This window comes from Eschrichtius robustus, chromosome 17 (assembly GCF_028021215.1).
Source record: "Eschrichtius robustus isolate mEscRob2 chromosome 17, mEscRob2.pri, whole genome shotgun sequence".
NCBI classification, from domain to species: Eukaryota; Metazoa; Chordata; class Mammalia; order Artiodactyla; family Eschrichtiidae; genus Eschrichtius; species Eschrichtius robustus.
This window is the reverse complement of record NC_090840.1, coordinates 65,762,026-65,788,189: the sequence shown is the minus strand read 5'-3', so window position 1 is coordinate 65,788,189 and position 26,164 is coordinate 65,762,026. Positions and strand designations below refer to the sequence as shown.

Sequence of the window (26,164 nt, the reverse complement as noted above, 5' to 3'; positions counted from 1 at the left end):
GAAGCTCCTGAGTCTCTCTGAAGACACAGAGCAAAGATTTCCTTCCTCCCTCCAACCCTCTCAAAATCCCCAATGCTACTTACTCCTAAGCTGGCTGAGAGGCTGTAAAGCTCACAGTTGTGAAGACAGAAACAGATTTGCACCTTTATGGCATGAAAACTTTGATGTCATCTTACAGAGAAACTACCCTGTGTAATTCAAAATTTTAACATTCTAGTCTGACTGCAGTTTACCTGCTAATGCTGTGAAAGTAGCATCTGGCCTAGACTCCAGCTGATCTGTGGTCTCTGAAAAGTTAACCACATAAAGCCGTTCACTTAGCTCCCTGCCCTTCAAAAGGCCTCTCCAGGGTGTACTCCATTGAAACCATTGCTTAGCTAGGGGACTTTCCTGAGGATAGCTCTAGTTTGGGTTTGTCTAGTTGTGTACTGTCAAGGTAACAAGGGATCTCAGAAAGCTAGAAAGAGAAGTGGTATCAATAGAAATGCCTTTATTATTTTTTTAATAGATCTTTATTGGAGTATAATTGCTTCACAATACTGTGTTAGTTTCTGCTGTACAACAAAGTGAATCAGCCATATGCATACATATCCCCATATCCCCTCCCTCTTCAGCCTCCCTCCCACCCTCCCTATCCTACCCTTTTAGGTCATCACAAGAAGAGGGACTGAATTGACTCAAGCATCAGCTCCAGCCATTCAGAATTGCCAATGGTTGTTTCACGGCTGTGATGATTTTGATGAGCTTTTATTGTTGCTTTCACTGGCAGCACCATCCAGGGGCAATGAGGATAAGCACTGTCTGGTGAAGAGCAATTCCTGTGATTATCTGTAAGTGAGTTGTAATCTCAAGAGTTATGGCACAGAGGCCACATAGAAGTTTATAAAGGAAGTAGAAGTTGACTACGAGCTGATGCCAAACAAATGAAACCTTGAGTTGATTTTTTTTTCCAAATGCTGGGTACCCAGGACCACTTTTAAATGTTTCTAGTACTTAAAAGGAAAATTCAAAATCACATCAGTAAACACCCCTTTAAAAAAAAAAAAAAATATATATATATATATATATATATATTGTGATTGAAGACAACATGCATGCCTTTGGAGTGGGTTAACTGGGTTAGAACCCTTCACTGAATATTGAGTGTTTTTATCTTTATTGCTTTATTTCTTGATATTTCCCAGATGGCAAAACCTCTTTAAAAATTATAATGTGTAATGCCATATCATATTTTTATACCCAGAGCACCTAGCACACTGATAGGCACAAAGGACTGATTGAGTAACCCTGCTTTAGAGGAAATGAGTTGACTTACAGAACCTCTAAAGCTGCAAAGTAATGATCCATGTCCTTTTTCTCCTCTGGAGATTTTACTGAGGCTAATTGGGAGTTGGTGGAACTGGGTATTGATTAGGGTGGAAGGTCTTAATAGCAGTGACATTAAGACAATAGGAAATTAAAGCAGCCTGCTAGATATTGCCTTCCCCCCTGCCCCCACAAACAAACAAACAAACAGACAAACAAACCTGCCACTAGCCATTTAAAATAAACTAAATAACAACAATATAAATCCAACTCACTTGGTTTTGTCTCGTTACAGTTTCCTTCATAGGCTTAGGTCTTGAGGTAAGTGTTACCTGGCAAAAAATTCCCATTAGATTTATCACTGCTTGATTTCTTAATAGTATATCTCATCGGAATAATGTTTGGGGAGGCTACTTTATGCCAGGACAATACCAGGGGATCTCTGGAAGAAGACCTGTATATTTTGTCTGCAGCAGCAACTACAGTTTGGGAGAAGTACTGGGCTGGTTTTGTGGTTTCCCTCTTTTTAGGGCTGCTCATCACTTCAACCACAAAATCACTGCTAACCTTCAGAAGGGGAAAGAAATATTGGCCAACCTACGTTTTCTTTTCTTTTTTTAATGACAAGCAGTGACTTGGGTTCTTAGAGACCAGACAGCTGAGTTGTGTTTGGAGTTCCCCAATATAGTCTTTGCAGAAATGTGGGTTGGTTTCTACGTTGCTACAAACCAATCCTCTGCATTAGGGTTGGCCTCTGTCCTGGAACCACAAAAGTGGTTTGCTCTACCAGTTGACTCATCCTGCTTAACTTCCGTATCACCATGAAGATCCAGCCTCTCTTACCAGCCCATGAGGCTATGAGACAGTGAACGTTGAAATGAGTGGTAAAGACTGACCAGCCTTCATTAAAAACCAAGTCATTCATTCATTCATTCAACTAGTATTTATGGAATTCCCCAAATTAGCCAGGCATTGCTCCAGAAGCTATGGATACAGTAATGAACTAGACCCACAGTTGCAAACTTTTTCTTTGAAGTGCAGGTAGCAAATATTTTAGGCTTTGCAGGCCTTACTATTCCTATTACAGCTCTTCAACTATGCCTTTTCTTTTAAATTTATTTATTTTTGCACAGTAGTAGCCATAGCAGCATATAAATGACTATTAGCTGCGTTCTAATGAAACTTGATTTATAAAAACAGGTAACATGTGACCCACAGTTCACCACCCCTAAACTAGACCATAATATTCTTGCCCTTGTTGGGTGTACATTCTAGTAATCTGCATTTAATTTCTACTAGGTAGTTATATTTTATGCGGAAGATATGTTCCTAAAGGCCTCACCTAATTCAAAACAAAAAATTCAAAACTTGAAAGCTTAGGTTCATTAGGTAAAAGACTCCTAAAGAGGTTAAGATGTCAATATAACCAGCAAACAAAAAGACTCATCATGTAAGAGTCAAAACAAAGCAATATTTTAAAAAACACATATTTTTAATAGTTCATTACTAATAATGGTTAGTAACTATGGAATATAATTCCTAGATATTAAACATCCACAAGAAAACTAAATCATCTGTCGCTTTTGATGAATTGACCATTCCTTTAATGCTATGAAGACAAGATGGAAATTTGTCACCAACTTCAGAAATCTAAAGTTTTGGAGATCACCCCTTCCCATCATGTCAAAACTACTGCAGGCTCCATAAATAGCTTAAAGAAACAAGTTGTTTCGAAATTTGGTGAATGCAGAAAATTGTTCACTTAGTATGCTATCTTTGGTGAATTGGCCGTTCACTGACTTGGTAGCTAGGCATGTTGACTTTTGGCAAAGGAACCTAGAACAGGTGAGCATGGTTCTAGGTACATGCTGTGACTCAAAATGCTCTTTGGATGGATGGCTGCATACATTATGAATACATGCATGGTCAGACTTGCTCGTAGAATAGTATTAATTGTTTAAGTTAGAGAACTTATCAGATTCCTACATAGCAAGGGGATTTCATTCATGATTCTATATAGAGAATGTTGCTTTTGGAGTTCAAAAGCTGAGTCAGTTCTAGACCTACTTACAATTTTCCCCCTAACATTTTATTTATAAATTAACATTTATAAAGTTTCAAACACATAGAAAAGTTGGAAGAATTGTCCAATGAACACGTATATGGCTTATGAATTTTTAATAAGTGATAGGCTCTCTGTTTCCAAAGTAGGTAAAAGGATATCAACTCAAATCTTATTTAGGACCACTTCTTTTCAGGAGTGACCAGAGACTGAACTGAACCATTTCTAGTTCTGTTTTGTGTTTCTTAGGAAAAACCATGAAATGTCCCTTAGCTCTAGGTTGTACGTGCTCTTGAACTTGCTCATTCTCACTTTCAATGAGTCTTTTTTTTTTAAAAAAAAAGACAACCTTAGATTTCTTTAGTGTCATAGAATCACCATTGCCAAGCCTTACAGGAACTGAAATCAGCATCGAAAATTTTAATGCTGAGTATGGACCAGTGTGGCTGAATACCGAATACTGAAATTTATTCCTTGTGTTGCTAAGAAACTGGAAGGCCTGGGATGCCCTTTTGAATTGCTTAGGTATGTCTTTCCAGTGTTATAATTCCATTTAATTGCTGCGGAATGAAAATTCAAGAGGTCTGTGTTACCCCAGCCCTGTCTCCTTCCACATGTCAGTGTAAAGTATCACGTGGATCTCAGGAAGAATTTACTAGCTGCAAAGTAAAATGCCGTCTTCCACACTGTAATTTCTTGAGTTCCTTTTCCTTCATGTGGAAAGGAATGATTGAGGGGGGAAAGAAATTGTCTGACATCTAACCACAGAAGGAAAAATTAGTCTCCTCCAACTTCTCCAGGGTCTGTTTTTGTTTCATTCTACAATCTGTGTGCTTCTGGTCCAGTGAGGAATTATGATGTGAAAGGGAGTTATTTCCTTTTAGAAGATTTGGTCACCATTTAATAGTAATCACAAGTTTGGGAAAATTGAAGGGCTGCAAATATTTTCTACGTCTTTCTGAGTGTCGGCTACACTAATGAACGCTACAACCAACCCATCACGGATTGTTTCGTTAGCCACTCCTGCCTGTGCGATAATAATATATTCTTGCCCTGTTGACCTCTGGCTGTGTTACCTGTTTTGGCCAATGAAATGTGAGCTCAAGTCACCTGTGCCACTTATGAGGAAAAGCTTTAAGAGCCATTGAATGATTCCACCATTGTCATTGTTCCTTCTGACCTGAAGGCAGTAACAGCATCCTAGAGGCAAGCTGCCTGGGTCGCCTAGTGAAGGCCTGGAACATAACCGTCAGCTGACAGCCCATGGCCATGTTGTTGAAAGCCATTGATCTAGGTGCTGGGGTCGTTTGTTACTGCAGCATAGCTTAGCCAAGCTGACTGGCATCCCACACTTACCATACTCTAGTGCCTGTTCATACTTCTCTGGTTCTACCAGTGGATTCATTGAAAGATTGTAAACCTTTACTTGTGTGACTGTGAGAGGAAGGGAGGGCTCTGGACCAATTACCTTCAGAACAATGGATTTTTCTGTCTACAGTTATCATTGTTTTCAAAATCCTCTTTCCCCTTCCCTGATTCTCCGCACATTTGCCCTTTGAGAGAGTTTAAACTGAATCACAAGCAGCTTGTCCATCATTAATTAGAATAAAGCCTCCTTGCGGGCCAGAGTTTGTTTTCAATGGTGTATCTCAAGTGCCTGGCACACAGTAGATGCTTACCGAATATTTGGTGAATGAATGAACAATATGATTTATTTCCAGTGGGTTTCTCTTTCGATTTTTTTAGTGAAGCGTATAGTCAGGATAATCACATTCCTGAACTATGTTTCTGTCCCTCTAATAGAAAATCAGATTCTAGTTAATAGGTTGAATATTTCTCTTAGTAAATTAACTGATACCACACAAGATTAAATCACCAGGGGTCATGACCCCAGTTTATTATAACCAAGGTGTCATCAATTACTTGAAATACTACCTTTGCCTCCTTTGGGGGGAAAAGTTAACTTGTAGTTTAAATGAAAAAGTTGATTATGAAATAGTAGCTTCCCAAAATAGGAGATTCTGCTTGACTTCAGTATTCCGACAACTGAACTGGACCAGAAATGAGACACATCACCATATTGTATTCATGGCCTCTCTGAGCCCTGTCCCAATTTCAGGGTGAGGGTATTTCCGCAGACTTAGCGCATTTACTCATTTCCTCTGCTTTGTCATTGTCAGGCTGGATTTAGGTAGCATTACTGTAAAATTGCCCACTGAGAAATTTCAGCACGAAAAGGTTTTCTGATCTCTTTAAAATAAAATGGTTAAAAATAGACCTCGTGGGAACAGCTTTCCACTTCAAGAACAGAATCCTGCAAAAATGTTTTAATGCAGATTGGGGACCTAATTATTTTTTCTCACCTCAGCTTAGCCGTAGTTGCACTATAGTGAGAACAACAAGTCTTGGTTTTATAGAATGTGGCCAGTGAGCCCTCCACATCCTGCAGAGGTTCTGTGTCGACTTGGCGACGGCCTGCTTCTCCTCCCCTCCCCTCCCCTCCCCTCCCCTCCCGTCCCCTCCGTGGGGCTTTGTTTGGGACAGTGGGTCCAACTTTGCCCCCCCTACATCTAGTTCCTCATTAATTCACTGACCTTCCCCTAGGAGGCCAGGAAGGCCTAGCCAGTTTAGCTACACTGGCCTCTGGTGATTGCAAACAGTGAAGTCTGCTCTGAGCAAAGGGGAAGTGACTAAAAGGAGAACTAGCCACGAAAGAGGCTCTGTAATTAAGATCCAGGGTCTTCTATTCACTGGGTCATTAGGGCTGGTTAAACCCAGCCTCTGTGACATGCCCAGGGCCTTGGTTAGTTTGTGGCACATGCGGAGCATCTATATATAGTAAAGTAGACTACTGACTGGCCGTGTAGTTTTCTTATTTCAGTGTTATCCTCTTTCCCACAGCCTGGGAGCTCCCTTCTCTGTGAGTGTTTGCTTGTGACATTCCTTTACAGTTTTTGTTGCTCTTCTTTACTGCTGCAGATCTGATACCTTAGAACAGTGCCTGGGACTTAATACATGCTCAATAAATAGTTGTTGAATGAAGAATGAATGACAAACTGATAAAAGCATCTCCAGTATTACTGGTGACCAGTAATTGTTTAATTTTGTGGTAGAGTTTAGTATTTTACTGCCTTTAACATGACCTACATTCATCATTATTATTGTCATTATTATTATTTAACCCATGCCCTTACTTCTACTAGCAGATAGAAAATTCTCTTTAAGAATTGTTACCGGACCAAACTTGAGTCTGCTTGCCTGTGCACAGTACAGCCAATCTACTGACACCGGGTTGTGGTGAAGGAAAATGCAGCCTTCATTCCAGGGCACCAAGCGAGGAGTCCAGGGCAGCTAGTGCTCAAAACACCTGAACTCCTCGATGGGTTTCAGGGAGGCATTTTTAAAGGCCAGGTGAGGGGGGGTGGGGGTCGTAGGGTGTGTGATCAGCTCGTGCACAATTCTCTGATTGGTTGATGGTGAGGTAACAGGGAGGTGTCACAGGGGTTAACATGATCAATCCTTAGGCTCCAGTAGGTCTGGGGGCTACGTGCTCGTGGTCATCAAGTAGTTAACTTCTTCCATTTGGTGGTGAGTTTAGCATCTGTAAAACAACTCAGGAAATGCGCATCAGATACTATTATCTAGGTCCTTCGGAGAGGAGCTAAAGCAGAGGATATGGGGGAAGGGTCTGTCCTGGGAAGGCCCCATAGGGTCCTGCTCGGTTACAAAATGACAAACCATCTAAAATCTAGCAACAAGACAAGGAATGGAATGCATTTCTCAAAATTCCCATTGGGCCATGTGTGTAGGGCATTTTTAAAGAATCCATCCCTAGCCTATGGGTCTAGGGTCTAGAATCTCTTAAAATGAACTTGAATGTTTCTGAGATAAACTGCTCATTGCTTCTACCTGTTTCTGCTGCAAAGTTCTCACTTTTCTTGTGCTCTTTTTGCACTCTCCTTCCACATGTCTCCCTGCACGTGCATATTCTTCCTGCCTCTGTCCCAATAATCCTATCATTTTTTAAAGTTCAAGTGTCACTTCCGCTGGATACAGACATTCCCCCCGACCCCCCTGCCATTGCCATGAATTAGATGCTTCTCCTTCTCAAAGCACCTGACGGGCCCTGAGTACATTTCCAGCATATAGTGCTTAATCACCCTTTATTGTTACTGTCTGATTAACAGATAGATAGATGGTTGGACTCTTAACTCTTCTAGGACAAGGCAGGAATATCATTCATCTCTGTTGGTGGGCCGAGATGGCATAGTGCCTGGCACCAGTAGGTGCTCAGAATATTCATTGCATGAATTTAATTGTTTATGTTCTAAAGAAAGCTTCAGGTAGGTGCTTACAGTCTTTGGCATCTCTCTTTACACAAGCCAGTTGCCCTTCTCACTGCCTGGGCAGTTTGACTTTAAGACCAGATTCAACCTGCTGTAGCAGAGCCCATGGCCACTGCCCACTTCTGTGTGGGAAGAAGGGCCAGAGGGCATTTGTTGAGCAGGAATCCTGGAATGCCGGGTTCTGGAATCCCATGTTTTCTCAGTGTCCTATTATATTCTTCCCTGTCCTTTTTTCTGCTCCCTTCAACTCCTCTTCCCTAAAGGCAGGACTTGGCAACTGATTGTTTTGCTCACTTAAGCATCGTGGAAATATAGCAAATAAAAGGATGACCCTGGCAAGTTACTAGAACACAGTTGGAACGTTGCCTAAAAGAGTTATGCATGTGGAATTAGCCATCAGGGCTCTGAAATCACAGCTGTTGCTTGAGAAGCAAGAGGCTGGAGGGACCAGATACTGAGGCTTCTTCCTCCTCTGTTCCCTAACCCTAGCTAAACATCCGAGGCCGCTGATTCCCAGCCTTAATAGCAAAGCATAGGGAAGAGTACAGCTATTCCTATTGACAGTGTCTTTAGATGTCTCATGCATAAGAAACCTGACCAACATCTTAAGTCTTCTTTCCACAAAGCTGCAGCTTAAAAATCTTCCCCTCTAGTAGCTTCCATATGTAGGAAAGAGAACAGCTGTCTGACCCTGCTGTCAGATCTCCTACTGGACCATTGGAAAGAAGGAATTCAGGAAATAAAGCAATGTTAAGAACTGGGTAAAGTAAATTTTAAAATGCAGTCACCTGAATCTGTGATGTGACACTCAGGACCGATGGAGAAGGACTGTGTTGATATTTATTAGTTTCTGTGATCGTCGGTATTGGAACCCATTTGGATGAGAGACCTTTTTTTTTTCTTTTCCATTATTGTTTATTTCAGGATATTGCATATAGTTCCCTGTGCTATACAATAGGACCTTGTTGTTTATCCATTCTATATATAGTAGTTTGCATCTACTAATCCCAAACTCCCAGTCCAGCCCTCCCTCTTGGCAACCACAAGCCTGTTTTCTATGTCTGTGAGTCTGTTTCTGTTTCATAGATAAGTTCTTTTTAGATAAGTTCTTTAAGTCATATTTCAGATTCCACATAAAAGCGGTATCATATGATATTTGTATTTGTATTATTAGTAAGTCTGTCTGACTTACTTCACTCAGTATGACAATCTCTAGGTCCATCCATGTTGCTGCAAATGGCATTATTTCATTCTTTTTTATGGCTGAGTAATATTCCATTGTATATGTGTACCAGATCTTCTTTATCCATTCTTCTGTCAATGGACGTTTAGGTTGTTTTCATGTCCTGGCTATTGTAAATAGTGCTGCCGTGAACATTGAGGTGCATGTATCTTTTCAAATTGTAGTTTTCTCCGGATATATGCCCAGGAGTGGGATTGCTGGATCATATGGTAGCTCTATTTTTAGTTTTTTGAGGAACCTTCATACTGTTTTCCATAGTGGCTCCACCAATTTACATGTCCACCAACAGTGTAGGAGGGTCCCCTTTTTGGGATGAGAGACTTTTTGAAGTTCATGTGGTCAGTGAAGGACTGCTTACATTTTTATGGACATGTGAGTAAGAGAGTTAGCAGATCAGTTGGTGGGACTATATGAGAGTTCATTTAGCTAACTGCCCAGGATAATTGGGGAATAAGGGATGGGGTTCTTCTTTTAAGGCTGTAGTGGGAACAGCATTGAAAAATGAAATTGTCAAACAAACTCGACAGTATATATCCATTTCATATCATGCATTATTCAATAATCTATCAAAACCATTTTGTACCTCTCTGCTCATTTCTTATTTAAAAGAAGTGATGATTTAAAATTTAGGAATTTCTCACAAGCTGGACTGACTCATTCTATCCAAATTTATTCACCTACTGACTTACACTTAAATTAATGCTGAGGTTGAGGTTGACAAGGGTGAAGAGGATTAAGGTGTCTCAAGCAAAGGAGATACCTGAGAAATTCTCCCAGGCCACTTGTAACCTTTTGTGTGCCATGCTACCTGTCTTTCAGGATGAACGAAGATAGTCTAGGAGTGTTAAGTTTTGGTGGCATGCTAAACAAAGAAACAAACCAGATATGCAAACCAGAAATACCAAATGAATCTCTTTTGAATACTGATGCGCTATACTCTGTATGAGTGTCAAGAATCACTCTGATCCTATTGGCACATCTGTAAATATCCCATTAGTTTTCTCCTTACAAGTGAGAGAGAGAGAGAGAGAGATCAGTATTGGTCCTGACTGTGCTTACTATTTTTTCCACTTCCTTAACTCCCAATTTTAGTGGGAATTATAGTTTTCCCTTCAAAAAGAGTTTTGCATTCACAGATCACTCTTTTAGGGAACTGTTTTGAACTCACCAACTGAAGTGTCTCTTCTAAGAACTCTGAAGCCCTCCCTCTAACTTCTCCCTAATTCTTGTTGTAGAAAATTCAGAATCTATTATATAAAATTCCATCTTGGCTTCCTCATCCCTAAACTGGACATACATTTCCTTTTAGTTTTTCTCTCTTTGCCCATTATTTGATTTGCAGGTTTTTAGAGATCTTAGAAACTGAGTGAATAGAAGAATTTCTAGTATATAAATTAGATACCAAGCTGCGTCGCATGATATTGCCATTTCTTTCATCTCCTTACTGCTAGTATTAAAAATAATTATCTTTTGAATAAAATACCAATAACAACAACAACAACAAACCCACCCAGCTTTTCTTTTTTTTGTTGTTTTTTAAACTTCTTAAATGTATTTATTTATTTATTTATTTTTGGCTCTGTTGGGTCTTTGTTTCTGTGCGAGGGCTTTCTTTAGTTGTGGCGAGCGGGGGCCACTCTTCATCGCGGTGCGCGGGCCTCTCACTGTCGCGGCCTCTCTTGTTGCGGAGCACAGGCTCCAGACGCGCAGGCTCAGTAGTTGTGGCTCACGGGCCCAGTCGCTCCGCGGCATGTGGGATCTTCCCAGACCAGGGCTCGAACCCGTGTCCCCTGCATTGGCAGGCAGATTCTCAACCACTGCGCCACCAGGGAAGCCCCCAGCTTTTCTTTTAATGCTGCGCAATTAGCAGCTATCCAAACATCTCATGGTAAACATATTAAAATCCACACTCCATATTTTTAGGTAACAAAATGTGCATCGAGATACTCTTCATTTTGTAAATTAGGTAATCCTGGTAACATTTGATAGTGTTATTCTCAATTCTTATCTGTAGCTATACAGTCATTGAGCTGAATAAAATGTCACAAGGTAGCAATTAGGAACATCTTTTTTTTTTTTTTTTTTTTAATCCACAAGTTCAGTAAATTACAAGTTGATTGTCTGAGTAAACCATGTTACCTGCTGTGGCTGCTTTGTTAAGAGAATAGAGTTCTGCATGCAAATTACCAACAGTTAGTAATTCCCAGTATGACAGGGGGTATTTTTCCTATAACTTAAACCTCCTTCACCCACCCCAGGAAAACAGATTAAGATAAACACATTATCCATATTATCCTCTTTCTCCAATTTCTCAGCCCCAGGCAACTGTGCCCACTCTAGCCCTACCCCAGTGGAGACTGTGGAAGGACAGCCCTCTGGCCTCACAATTGCATTTAGCAATGCTTCACCGAAGTGTACACAGACTAATCAGGATGGAGGAAATGCCCACTCATTTACTCATTAGGCGACAGAAATTTGTGTGGACCAGACAGAGTATACATAGTCATTCTTGCATTGGGGTAACCTGTGGTATTTCAGGGAGGTCCTGCTCTTGTGTACTGCATATGGTTCACTGTCAGATAATTTAACACCCAAGAAGATCTCCCTTGAATAAATTAGAATATATTTGCAAATTAATTGGTTAATTAGATTTTAGACATCTCTGAGGGACTGATCCGAAACAGATGTGTGCAAAAGCCCCTCACAGACCTGAGGATGAGGGCTTCTTACTGGGCTTTCTGAAAGGAGAGCTGCCCTGTCACTTGATCCTGTCCTATCCAGAGGATTCCAATATATGCGTTTACACAGAAAGCAGTAGTACGACATTCCTGCCTTGGAGTTAACTGTGATAGGGGCATACTCAGCAGTGGTCCTCTGTTCAAATAACTGTACCATAAAATAAAGCACTATTGGAATTGATGCTTTCTTGATTATGTCAGGAAACCATATGGGAATCCAGTTACAGCTAAAGGAGGACAAATTAGGGAATACTTTTAAATACTTCTGTAAGACACGGGCAGTGCCTATGAAAATACCATAAAAAAGCCAGAGCTTGAGCTCAGGCCTTGGAGTTCAAAAGCAGCCGGTATTTGTCCTTTTCCCTTTTTCTCCCTCTGTTGCTTCACCCTTTTGTAGAATGCAAACTCAGTTGGCATTCCCGTTAATACTGTACGTAATACTAATGTGATGTTTCTAATTGGATCATTGGAGTAGATTCCATTTTGTCCCTCTGTTCATTTTTTTAATGAAGCTTTTATGGTGGACCCACGGGGTCCTGAGATGGATGCTGGACACAAAAGAGAATGACACTGTCCCTGCTTTCAGTGATCTCTTGCTGCTTTGTGGAATGGTGAATTTGGTTTGTGTATTTCCTAGCACTTGCAGTGGGAAGAGGCAGCCCAGTGGAGCAGCTTGCAGGACAGGAGAATAAGTGTCGACTTAGATTGGTTATGGGTGAGCCATGTGTTCATAGTTACGTGAACTCATTGTTGCCAGGAGCCACTCTCTGGGAGCCGGTGTAGACCATTGGGCAAGGTGCTAGAATTTGGAAACAAATGGTGTATTCAAGATGGAAATATCAGTATTAGGCCTCTCCTCCCTCTTTCTATTTGATGCCCGCTTGTTACATCGATTGTCAGCTCCCAGAGGACACCTTTGTGTCACCTATACCTAGAAGAGTCCCTTGCAAAGACTGACAGCAAATGTTGAATGTGAGCAGATGTGCCAATTGAGCAGTTCTCAGATGTTCAAATAAAAGAGCCACACCTGGAAAATCAGAGGGGAAGATTAGGGGTCCAAGATGGATTTTTTTTTTTTTTTTTTGGCCATGCCAAGCAGCTTGTGGGATCTTAGTTCCCCAACCAGGGATCGTACCCAGACCCACGGCAGTGAAAGCACTGAGTCTTAACCACTGGACTGCCAGGGAATTCCCCAAGATGGGTTTTTAATAAGACTGTGCATCCCATTTTACCCTGAGATTTGAGAGATATGTTGTATTATCACAACAAATTGCTTCACTTTTAGTTTTGCTTACATGTTAGGAAAAGTGAACCATCACAGAAATAACTTATGAATAGTTGGGTCATCTTTAAACAAAGTTTTTTCATGTCCTAAACCTGTTATTTTTTTTTTTTTTAAATAAGAGACAAAGTCTTAAAGGTACAGAAATGATAAGAAATGATATTCTCATTCGAAACTAGTACTGTTTCAAGCTTGGGGTCCATTGCTTCTGTAATAAAGGTAGCAGTGTCACTTTATAGTATTTCCTTGCTTTATATCCCATGGTAAATGGGTTTTTTCCTAAATCTTAAAAAATTAGTTCATAGTCTAAAGGATTATTATATTTGATTTGATTTTCTCGGAACAACATTATTAAAAGCACTATTCACCTACCATAACCTTATTTCAAGGAGAAAAAAAATATATATATACATACATATTTTTAGTGTGAGGGAAAATGAATCTTTATGGCAAAATAATTTAAACTCTACCTTCCTTTTCCAAACAGAATCCGTTAAAATGTAGTTTAATCAAATAGGATTATTTTTAAATCAGAAACCTATATACTGGTATTAATGTTCAACACTGAGATACAGATACCATAAAATGAAATGTTATTTTGAAAATGGACTTTGTTCTTGCTATGCTGTCCTTCAGTAAGAGCCAATATTTCCGTGAAAAAAAAACAAGAAATTTACTAAGTTTGTTTTATTTTAATTTCCAGGCATGGTTTACGAGTGGGAGGTGTTATGTTTTGAAGGATTTCAAAAGTTTCTGGTAATTGACTCCATCAAACACTTGAGACCAGAATATCCCCGTACATCCTCTCCTCCAGGACCTGAACTGCCCTTTAGCCAACCCTGACCTAGAGGTGAGCTTATAGCTCATCCTTGCAATCCTCTGAGTTGAAGAGACGAACTGCTGTTTATGGGCAAGACCCAGCTTCTTCACCTATTGGCATTTCTATGCAAATACTGTGGATTGGCAGACCGCGTTCCTCTCCTCAAGTTCTTCCCCGTTCTGGGTGTGGAAGCAGGCACACACGGGTTCACCAGGGTTCACGGGGCAGACGGGAGGATCTGGGCCTGGAGGGAAGCCTTACCCACTGGAGTGGGGTAGACGCTGGGCAGGAGTCTGCGAGCGCTGGCAGGAAGTCCAGCCCGCCAGGCAGAACTCACACAGCAGGGAACACAGAGTTGTGCAAAAAGTGAGCTTTTTTGGCAGGTACTTGGCACTGGGGAGGTCTTGAGGGCCCCAGGGCAGGTGCAGGTGAGTGGAGGAAGGCTAGGAGCACACCTGTCGGCAGAGCTTTAATGCCGTCTGAGCCCGGTATCAGGCCCTGCTTCTTGGGCTAGGATTTTGGCAGGACTCTAGAATTTGCCCTGAAACATGTTTTTATTGTAACGTACCACTTGGTAGTGAGGATGTGTGGAAGGGGATAGATAGTTTTTAACTGCCTATGTCGCGTAGACTATCAACATTGATTAAAAGAACCTAGTCAGAGGAAGCAGCCATATTGGCTTAAGTGGTTAGCAGGCCTTGTGTAAAAAAACTGTGGCCTGGGGAATGTGCTGATGTCTTACACTTTTTTTTTTTTTTATCATACTGTTACAGTTTTTAATGTATGAAATCTGAAACAATTCAGATTTATCACTGACAAAGTGATAAATACATACCTAGATCAATTTCTTAGGTTAAGTTGTGGCTAAATTCACTTTTAAGTTCAAGGTTCTAAGTGGCTAGGGGAGTCCTCTGAACCTTGAACAGCCTTCTGTCCCAATGAGATGAGCCCTTACTATAACAGCCTGTGCTAAACCCATCAAATTTATCACATTGTATTTTAATTATCAGTTAATCAGTCTCCCATCAGATTGGGGATTCCTTCAGGGAGAGACTATCTTGTTCACTTTGTCTTGAAATAGGTACCAAATTATTTGACAAATGAGTAATAAACAACACTTCAAATGGCATGCATTTAGCCATAATTATTGAGTATTAACCTACAAATATTCCATAATCCGATTTTAAATCCTCAAGTTTATACCTAGGCTTTGATTTAGCTTATGCTAATTTTTAAAATGTGTAGCTTTGAGGCATTCTATTATAAAAAGCTGGTACTCATATACATAAATGAGTAAGAACTTAAAATTCACCATATATTCACTTCATTTTTTTAGCTTGACCTTCTAGTAAATCTTTATCTTCATTAATTTTGGCTGCTATATAAGGAGATCCTCCCTTGTCTGGGTGATTTAAAAGCATAATTCATCGATGAGCATCTCTTTTTTTTTTTTTTTTTTGAAAGGAATGGGTTGGATTTGAGGCTGATGCTTTTTTTTTTTTAAATTTATTTATTTTATTTTTATTTTTGGCTGTGTTGGGTCTTCGTTTCTGTGCGAGGGCTTTCTCTAGTTGTGGCAAGTGGGGGCCACTCTTCATCGCGGTGCGCGGGCCTCTCACTATCGTGGCCTCTCTTGTTGGGAGCACAGGCTCCAGACGCGCAGGCTCAGTAGTTGTGGCTCACGGGCCTAGCTGCTCCGTGGCATGTGGGATCTTCCCAGACCAGGGCTCGAACCCGTGTCCCCTGCATTGGCAGGCAGATTCTCAACCACTGCGCCACCAGGGAAGCCCAAGCATCTCTTATTTTTCCCTTATTGGCAGTAGGGCTTACACCTAGTATTAATGCTGCTTCCCGTTTTGTCATTTTGGGTTCAAACCCACCTCTGTAATAGCCACCACTGAAGGCAGATTTTGGTAGACTTTGAAAAACTTGTTTTACTTGAGGCTCCATAATGCCTCATGGCTTGCAAAGCGTAACGGCGTGCAAATCCGGTAGGAGCAATGGTCAGTCCAACTGCTACCACTGTACTGGCCATGGTTCCCGCTCGGCCCCTCTGCTTCCACTGATGGCTTACACTTACATCACATGCTGCCTTAAGGCTGGGAGTGGGGATCAGTCCCATCCACGCCAAAGGGAGTGGGTAGCTCCCCAGAGGGGAAATGGATGCAGGGAAGGATGCAACAATTACCCAGTGTTGGAACCCACAGATGCCACGTATGTTTGGGCTGAAATCCGCCTTGGGCTCTTTTCCATGAAGCTGTTCACTGTAGTCTAGGGCCCCATTTGCCTGGAGAAGAGTGTGGGCAGAGATGCTATTGGCCACTGATAGTCCTTGGAGCCAAGTACCTCTGCCGGGAAGATAAAGTATGGATTTGGTGTCTGGAACAAGGGAAAAGTCCAGTTATAAAAAGTTGAGACAAATAATTAAAAGGGCGAACGGCATCGGTCATGTGCTGAATCCCTGAATCTTGAATCCAAGCTTCTCAGGCCTTCTCTCTCAGAGGTAGAGTGGTTCTAGAACCTCGGGTGGAATTAAACTTGCAAAGTTGGTGGTCATGTGTTTCACCATGGGGCTTTGAAGACTATGAGTAGAGGGGACCAACAAATTTATATAGTAGAGCATACAAATTGCTTATTACTGGGTTGGTTGGTTAATAGGTACGTTTACGTGCAGAAGAACATACAGCTTCCCAATTCGCAAGAGGGCTTTTTAAAAAATAAAAGCTAGGGGCTTCCCTGGTAGCGCAGTGGTTGAGAATCTGCCTGCCAATGCAGGGGACACGGGTTCGGCCCTGGTCTGGGAAGATCCCACATACCGCGGAGCAGCTGGGTCCGTGAGCCACAATTACTGAGCCTGCGCGTCTGGAGCCTGTGCTCCGCAACAAGAGGGGCCGCGACTGTGAGAGGCCCGCGCACCGCGATGAAGAGTGGCCCCCGCTTGCTGCAACTAGAAAAAGCACTCACACAGAAACGAAGACCCAACACAGCCATAAATAAATAAATAAATAAAATTTAAAAAAATAATAAAAATAAAAGCTAGGAGAGGGAAAAAAAAAAAGAAAACGATGTGTTTAAGGAAAGTGGGTAGGTTTGAAGGAATGAGTCTCTCTGAAGATTGTTACAGGTAAAACTCCAAGTCTCCGATCCAGCCAGGGTGTTAGTGACTGGAAATCATTATCATATGACCATTTGCTGTTTGGTGGAGTGTTTGGAATGAGCTAGTTAATCCCATTCCAATTCATAATGGGCAGGTAGCCAATTCATACAAAACACCTTGACAATCCATACTAATTGGTTTGTCTCCATGGAGACGCCTAATTGAATTGCCCGTGGAGATGGACATTTCTCTCAACCCAGCCCCCCTATTTCAACTCTCCCTCCTCCTACCACCACCACCACCACACACACACACACACACACACACACACACACACACACACACACACACACACGGCACTGGAATGATTTTGCTTTTAAATAACATCATCTTATCCACCCATTTTTCTGGGCCCTAAATTTCCCCAAGCTTTCTTTTCTTTTTTTTTTTTTTTTTTAAATATATTCACTTATAGGAGTTAGAGTTTCTCTATTCTTTCCCGGATTTTTTTTTTTTTAAACTAAATATTTCAGCTTACTTTTTTTTTTTTTTAAAAAACTTTGGGTTTATTTTATTTATTTATTTATTTATTTTTGGCTGTGTTGGGTCTTCGTTTCTGTGCGAGGGCTTTCTCTAGTTGTGGCAAGTGGGGGCCACTCTTCATCGCGGTGCGCGGGCCTCTCATTATCACGGCCTCTCTTGTTGCGGAGCACAGGCTCCAGATGCGCAGGCTCAGTAATTGTGGCTCATGGGCCTAGTTGCTCTGCGGCATGTGGAATCTTCCCAGACCAGGGCTCGAACCCGTGTACCCTGCATTGGCAGGCAGATTCTCAACCACTGCGCCACCAGGGAAGCCCCAAGCTTTCTTTTTAAAAGAAGGAGTGGATTCAAGGTAAGGAAAGTAAACTGAATGCCCTTGGGACATTTTCAGGGTCATTTGTTATTTTCAGAGTTGGTTTCATTGCCAAGGGTAGTAAGAAAAAAAATGTTATCTGTGAACAAAACAAAAATGCAATTCATGTTTTGGAAAGCCAGGGAAACAAATTCCCAGACAAAGATTCATACAGCCTAGAAATAGTTTCAGAAAGATCTACCGACCCACAAAAACTTCTACCAGCCCACAGAATCATTTCCAAGAATGGCTAATCATGTACTATTGAGAAATACCCCCCAAAAAAAGGATAAAAATACGGGTGTATGTAACTTTGATTGATAGCTGGGTTTTGAATAAATAATTACCCTTTACACCTGAAAGTTGGCTTCACCAAGCAAGCACTGACCACATCTGGGCTCAGTTGATTTTCTGGGCATTTCTAAGGGGCAGTAAGATGGATAGCAGTCCCTCCATTTGGTCAGTGTTCTGTTCCGTCGGCTGGCTGGGCAAGCAGGGGCACTTGGTAGCGGTTAATTTCGAGTTCTGGAGCTGGGCTGAATCCTGGCTGTGTTCCTCACAGCTGTGTGACCTTGAGCAATCACTTAACGTCCCTGGGCCTCAGTTTTTTAATCAACCATCCTTACCATAGGCTCTCTGCTTAAATGAAAAGCATATTTTATATTTAAATAACATGTTTTTAGTTTTCAGTTTTAAATTACTTAACTTTTGGTGCATTTGGGTTTTACCTAAGGAAGGGAAACTTCCATGTAATGAAATCCTGTAATACCCCCTTCCTTTATTAATGTGACATTGCCCACCCCCTCATCCCCTGCAACCGAGGGTAAATTAAAGCAGTATAACCCAGTGTAAACATTTGTCAGCCCAAATGCATTTATAGACATTCAGTGTCTGCAGACACCTGGTTATTTACACGATTTATACCATTAGTGCCGTCATTTCTAGATAGGATGAATTTCGAATACCTGTTCCTCGTAAGCCTTGCTGTGAGTTTTGACAGTCAGAAATAAATAATCTTACCTTTAATTATCTCTGTCTGTAGAATGTGGTAGATAGGGAACAATGGGTATGAAATACTCATCCTCCTAGGGTCCAAGAGGGATGAAAGAAAGTTTGCGTAAAGTACAAGACAGAAGGAAGTCATTTCTGAGTAAGCCCATTAGATATTTTTCTTGCTCCGTCATCACAAAGCCTAGACAGCACTGAAAGGAAAATGATCTGATAGGCTCCTGTTTACCACTGCTTGAGGATAGAGGGAGATTTGATTTGAGCCTCCTGGCCTCCATGGAAAGTCACATAAATAGGAAGTGAAATTTACAAGAGATTCCAACAGACTCCACAGAGGTTTGCATGGGGTGGACCAGCACATCTCAGGCACTCATGCTGGCTCTCAGATGTTCGTTTGGGCTTCCATCATGGTAATTCAGCTTCTATGCAGATGAATAATTAATGCTAGAGGCATGAAATCTGTAAAAGAAGCCCCAGCTTTTAGTCTTCTGAAAAGTCCTTGTCTCTGGAGAAGTGAGAGGAAAGTAGGGAATCTCTACAGACTGCCCTACAGAAAACCTGCAAGAAGGCTTGGCAACCCAGCGCTGTCCTCTGGGCTTTCTTATCCATGTGCATCAATTACTAGATAATGTCAGGGATACTTTTAATTTGGGGAGAAAGCAAAGCATGTAAACCTGTTCCTTGGACTGAGAAAGAATGGAATTTAAAAAATTTTTTCCTGATTTTTGTGTTTTTGCGGTAGGGTTGAAACATGTTCTTAAGGATTTTTTGTTTTTTTAAAACATTTTAAATGTGGTGGAACACATTTTTCAGCATTACTCCTCTCCCTTTTGAGAGGATGGGTAAGTATGGAATCATCTTGCTGTTATGCCAGTGTAGTAAAATTCTCTGCAACTGGTTGCCTGTGGAAGAGGTTGGAATAAATGGTTGCCGACCCAGGCTGACTGGCAGCAGAAACTTTTTCCGCAACACCTATGACAACTTCATCATTCGGAAAATTGTATCCAGGTAGTAAAGGCTGGCAGTGATTTATGCTGCCTCAGGTTACGACTCCTTCTATGCATGCGTGAAATACCGCCGGGTTCTACGGGGCTTCTTAAAGAACTCCACTAGATCCACTTCTTTCATTCTTCTTCTTCAGCCTGCCTTACTGACATGTCTGAAGTGTGATTTGAGGGTCTGCGGGAGGAAGAAGCCAGGATTTGGAGCCATCTGGAGCCTGGGCGAGTAAGCACTGGGTGAACATCTGTTTGAAACTTTGTGGAGATATCTAGCGCCACTGATTTACAGTCCTTCGGGGAGCCTGTGTACAGAACCCAGACTCCAGAGGAAGCTGGCATCTGGCAGGAGCCGGGGTACACAATTGTGCTTGATTATCAGGATATGATAAGTCTGTCTGGCCTTATATTCATTGCCAAATTGTAGATTTCTTATTGGGGCCACATCAGTCCTCCCTGCCACCAAAACCAAAAGAAAACAAAAATACAAAAGGAAAAAAAAAAGCCCAGTCTTATCATACTCATAGCAAAATATATGTAGTCATACAGAAATATCACAATAAAATGATGCTTCTGAGAATCATTAGAGTATAGAAGCTAAGAGTATGCACTTTGGAGTCAGATGACTGGGGTTCCAATCTAGGCTCTGGCACAGAAGTAGCTGTGTGACTGTGGGCAAGTCACTTAACCTCTCTGTGCTTTTGTTTCCTCATCTCTAAAGAGGGGATGTTAGTAATAGTGCTTACTTTTTAGGGTTATTTTGAGAAGTAGATGGAGTTTATATATGTAAGGGATTTAAAATAGCACCTGGAAAATGAAGCACTATATAATGGTGTGTGTGTGTGTGTGTGTGTGTGTGTGTGTGTGTGTGTGGAGCATATGAGTATGATCACAACCGCGACCACCCACAGAAAAATGCCTTTGGTTGTGTCATTTACCTTCCTTCCTCTACCACCACTTGCCCCTCCACCCCACTCCACCCCACCCAGACTGCCTTGGTTTCCCTTGTTCCTTGAGTGTGTCAGGAATGTTCCACGTTGGAGCTCTGCACAAATGCATCCACCTTCCAGAACTGTTCTTCCCACACCCCGTTTAGGAAGCTGCCTTCTCTTCAGCTCTCAGGCCATGTCAATGTTGCTTCTTCAGAGAGGGCTTCCCTGACCACCCAACCTTGACTCAGTTTTGACCTCCTACCCATAGTCACTCTAATGCTCCTGTTCTTTAGCCCCCGTCAGGGTTTAAAGCTACACATGACCATTTGCATTTCTTCAGGGTCTGTATCCCACGGTAGATGATGAACTCCACAGAGCACATCTCATTTCTGAGTGAGTCACCATTGTAGATCCAGCAGCCAGCCCAGCACAGGGCCAGCACATGGTAGGCACTCAGTAAATATTGCTCCAAAGTAAGTGACTGGCTGACTGATGAGCTTTTTTAGATTATATCCAAGGTGCTGTGGGCAGTGCATTTCTTCTGAGCTGGCCAACTCCAACTCCCTTCCCCCCGCCCCCCCCCATCTCACTAGTTACTACCCCTTTTGTTTATATTGTAATAAAAGTGAAAGAGAAGTCAGGGAAATAATCAAAGGGCTCTTTTAGAGATGAGATAGGGCCTCCTTTTCCCTCTTTGGTATCATTTTGACCATCTGGTTGGGAGCTAAGGAGGAGGAACCAGGACCTGATCTTCCTGATCAGGCGAGTTGAGTGGGGACACTTGGCACGTGGACGTGCCCCATCTACTGGTTGAATCGGGTGGCTACATCCTTAATGGGTGGTGATGCCCTGTGCAGTGAATTCTTGCCTCCAGTCTCTTTAAAAGCAGCTGAGACTGGGGTTTCTACCACACATTATTATCCTGCTGGCAAGAGAATTAACGGCAAAGCATGGTTTGCTTGTGGAGCACACATTTTGCATCTCTAGTGTCTAAATTTGCATCAGGATCACACACATTCTGTTGTGTGGGTTTTGCAAGTTTGAAGTGAAGGGTTTCACACTTGTGTCCAAAGGTTAAAATCTGTAGTTTAACATCAGTGTTCACTGTTTAGTTGTTCCTTGTGAATATTATATTGACCAAATTTGCAGCATGTAGAGAATACCTTCTCTGCAAGACAACTGAAGGAGATGTGGGCACCACACCCATTTTTCAGTCTGCCCTTAGGGATCGTGGGTTCTTAAGATAAAAGTTTCAGGGAGAAAATAGAATCTCCTTGTGGTCCTTTCTCTCTCTCTCTCTCTCTCTCTCTCTCTCTCTCTCTCTCACACACACACACACACACACACACACACAACTCGGGACTTACATTGCCTGTAAGGCTCAATAAGTAAATTGGGGAAGATGGTATTTGTCACTCTGATTAAAGAAACGTAATTATTTTAAAATGACAAATGGTCCCTTTGTCAATAAATGATTTATGTCTTAGCTTCCATGCCTGGATACCTTGTGTGAATTATGAATTCGCTTGTAAGTAGATTTAGCAAAGGGTGCCCAGCAGGTCCCTGGGCTGAGCACTAAGTGGGCAGCACTTCTTTCATTCTGCTGCTTTTCCGCTGCCATTGTGTTGGGGATGCAGATGTCTGAACATGAATTCAGGTGGGTATAGCTGTAATGTGCTGCTTTACAAGGATTCATCTAGCATCTCCATCCAAAAGAATCTCCCCTCACCACCCCCTCCAAATTTCAACATCAGAAGTAGCGAGAAGAAGATGAAACCATCTTAATTTGGTTTAAATTTTAAGGTCAATCACTCTCAATTACAGGGATTTTTTTCTTTAAAACAAAATTAAGTAGCTGCTAATTTATTCTTCCTCGCTATTATTCCACAGAGTTTCCACTCAGCCTCCCAAGGGGAAGGCCTTGAACAAGTAGCTGGGTTTTGTGCCTGTATGTTTGATCACTGAGTTATTTACAACTAGAGGATTTCCCAGTGACAAGTAAACTGGATGGACCTGTAGCTTAATTTGGTTTTTCTCCATTCAGGATGATTTCAGACAGCTGAGCACACGTACCTAGCACCCTATCAGAACAGACGTGAGAGGCAGACTATGAATACATTAACTTATCTGGAATATAACAATCCGAAAAGCCTAGAAGTCAGCCATTTAAATGTCTGCATACATGTCAGTTCTGTATGTTAAGGTCTAGTGGTACTTTATTTGAATTACCCATTGGAATGAGCACCGAAATATCTTCAGTGCTCAATACTTAGAAAGATCTCATCTATGCCTCTTCTTAAGACATCAAGAACTGCCAGTACAAAATGCCAGTGAAGCCCAGCAGCTTCTTATACCTCAGGTGCAGACAGACCCTGTTTGGATTTTAATTGTCCTTCTCTGCTGGCTGTGTGACTCTGGGCAAATTATTGGAACTCTTTCAGCTTCCGTGCTCAGTTGTGAAATGGGGATAATAGTATTAACCTCAGATTGTGACCCTGAGATGGTGATACTGTATGTAAAGTACTTAGCACAGGGCTTAGCATATGAGTGTGCTAAAAATTGTGGCAGTTGTTATAGTGTTATCATTATTGTTATTTCTACATGTGAAGGTACTATTTTATAAATATATTTTATGTTTTTTACTAAGAGCCTTTCCTTGGACTCTCACGTCAGCTTTCTTATTCTAGGAGAGACTATGATTTAAAGAATGGAAATGTGTTTTGTGATATTTAAATATATATACATATATATTTTTTCCCCAACTTTTTCTTCTAATTTATTTTCTGAGGAATTAGCAGCCTTCAAGATACAGGTGGCAGTGGTTTGCTCTGGTCTGGCCTCAATATACGATCTTCAGTTTGCTTTGTCGGAGGTTGTGGGCAAGTGCTGTAATCCCTAAATTAGTCTAAGAGGCAGATGGATGGAAACAGTGTCTTTGTTGGGTGAACCCAGTTGTGGCTTTTCTTTTGTTCCGGGCTCCAATCCAAGCTAACGCCTTAATAACTGAAATTGCCTCTTTCACCCCTCTCACCTTAAAAACTGTTAAATTCAGCAGGAAGGACTCATCATTGTGGCAGAGAGATGCCCTCTCAGGGTCTCTCCGGGCCAGTGGGTCCCGGGCCAGCACAGTGGTCAGTACTTGAGGACGAGTGGGAGCCAGAGCTCCTGGGTGATCCTCCTGAGCAGGTCGTCCCGACAGAAGCTCCAGCTTCCTTTCCTCTTGGGCCACTTGTACTGCATCCTAAGGCTCCTAAGGACCTTGCAATTAAGTCATTTCATTCCTTTCTCTCAGGCTTTTCCTTCACCTTAGAGACGTTCAGTGTTAGGGCAAAACACAGGCATTCAAGCTGCTCATTGCATTTAGGGAGTTGGGGAATTTGGCTTTTAATTACTGTGAAAATATGATTATTTAGGGATTCAGCACCATCTCTACTGAGCCTGTAGGATGCTGAGACAACAGGAAAAAGGGCTCATAAATAAGTTTAAAACAGGTGAGTTGGCAGGTCCTGGGGGTGGAGGGCAGAGCAGGTGAAATGAACTGGCATGATCCTGAGTATCTTTGCTTAGCTCTAATCAAGATGTCAAGCGTCTTTTCTGCCGCAGCTTTCCTACCTGTAACGTGGGTTAAGGTCTGCTGCCGTCAGCTACTGCTCGGCAGGCATGTGGAATCTGGGATGCTAATAATATGATCAACGTGCTCAACAGAAAGTGAGTATCTGTCCAGACATCCAGGCTTGAATACTCATTTTTCCAGGCAGCAAGCAGCCCCAACCTGCGTTTTACGTACCATCCAATGGATTTCGTCTGTGTCGCACTTGTTGGAACAATTAGTTGTGGTGTGTGTACTTTGCTGTCTCAAAGGTATTTTCCATTTCTTGATGGTCTTTGACAGTTTGTCGTCAACACCGCTTGCAGTAATTCGTCTTCACCCCGGTCCTGCTTGACCGATACTTATCCTTTAGGCCTCAGCTTAGTCCCCTTCTCCTGACTAGGTCAAATTCCTCTTTCATGTGCCCCCATAGGACGATTAGTCTCTCCTTGGAACACTCACCACAGCTGTTGATTTTATTATGGTTAATTATTTAATATCAGTCTCCCAAAAAAGACTGTCAATTCCATAAGGTAAAGAAACATCATCATCATCATTATTAAAGTTATTATTCTTATTTTTGCTCACCATTGAATTCCCCACTCCTGACAGTAGCATGCCTGGTACTTATAGGTTCACAATAAGTATTATTGTTAGATGGTAGATGGCTGGCTGGATGAGTACACAAGTGAATGATTGAAATGCCAGTGTCCCCGACAGGATTTCTCTCTTCCCTGTCCTATTCATGTGGCCTCAGGGACCCACACATGTAGTACAGGCTCCCCTCAAGCTTCTAAGACAACTAAAGGGCATGATATAGTTCTTGGTGCCAAAGCCCCACAATGGACTGGGAAAGTAAAAATTATATAAATTCTTAGAAAGAGGGCTTAAGGTTTCTGTGTTCAAAAGTGGTCTTGTCCGGGATAAAATATAGCAAATGAACAGCAATTTTTTGTTTTTTTAACGGCATGGAAGGCTACTAATTTCATCTTTCAATCTAGTTCCCTAAGTAAGTAAATAAGTAAGTACCTTCTTGCAGACCAAATATTTGTAGCATTATATGTTCTTGAATTTTTCAGGGTATTTGCAAATATTTTATGAACAGCAGTTTGTTTCTCACCTGTTCTACCTACTCCCCAGGACCTAGGAGTAGTACTTTAAATGTGGGCTGACCTCGGGAAGGTTATCCTTTCTGATTCTGAGCCGGATAAAAGATCCGGCTCAGAGATATACCAGGCATATCTCTGGTTAGAAGATCATAAATCAGTCCAGTAGATTCCATAGTGGTTCTCATGGTGTCCCTCAAGACGGAGCTCACTGGCTAGTCCCTGGGATATCTCCATGAAGCATTATAGAAAGGAGGCAGTGTGCATACCGTAATATATAATAACTTGGGCCCTGCAGTCAGAATGCCTGAGTTCAAATCGCACCTGCCTACTAATTAAGTGAGTTTAGATAAATTAGGTATAATCTTCAATTTCCTCTTCTATAAAGTAGGAGACATAATGTTACCTACTTCACAGGGTTGTTGGAAGAACAAATGGCCAAACAGACATAAAGTGCTTTGCAGAATGTTGGGCGTGCAATAAGCCCAATAAATGTTAGCTATAATTATTATCACCATTTTTCTTGATTGCAGGAGTTTCCATTGCGATCCCAAGCCAGTCCCTATGAATGCTTTTCCATCCTGTGCCTTTCAGACTATTCTGGGACCCACATTTTCCCCTGCCTTTTCTGCCAGCACGCCTTTGGCTTAGGTTTTTACTAGGAGGACCGAAGTACAGTGTCCAGGAATGGCACCAGTTATACTGCATCTTGCCTTATATTACCTTAACCTGTACTGTAAAGGCCA

General features: G+C 41.8%; 1 protein-coding gene and 1 pseudogene across 1 annotated transcript in view; one reads left to right on the top strand and one right to left on the bottom strand.

Annotated features, from left to right (window-relative positions):
- EXT1 (exostosin glycosyltransferase 1) overlaps window positions 1-26,164 on the top strand; it is a 290,191-nt gene that overhangs the window by 206,937 nt on the left and 57,090 nt on the right. The window lies entirely within an intron of this gene.
- Window positions 15,116-15,831, bottom strand: LOC137751620 (mitochondrial import inner membrane translocase subunit TIM14 pseudogene; annotated as a pseudogene).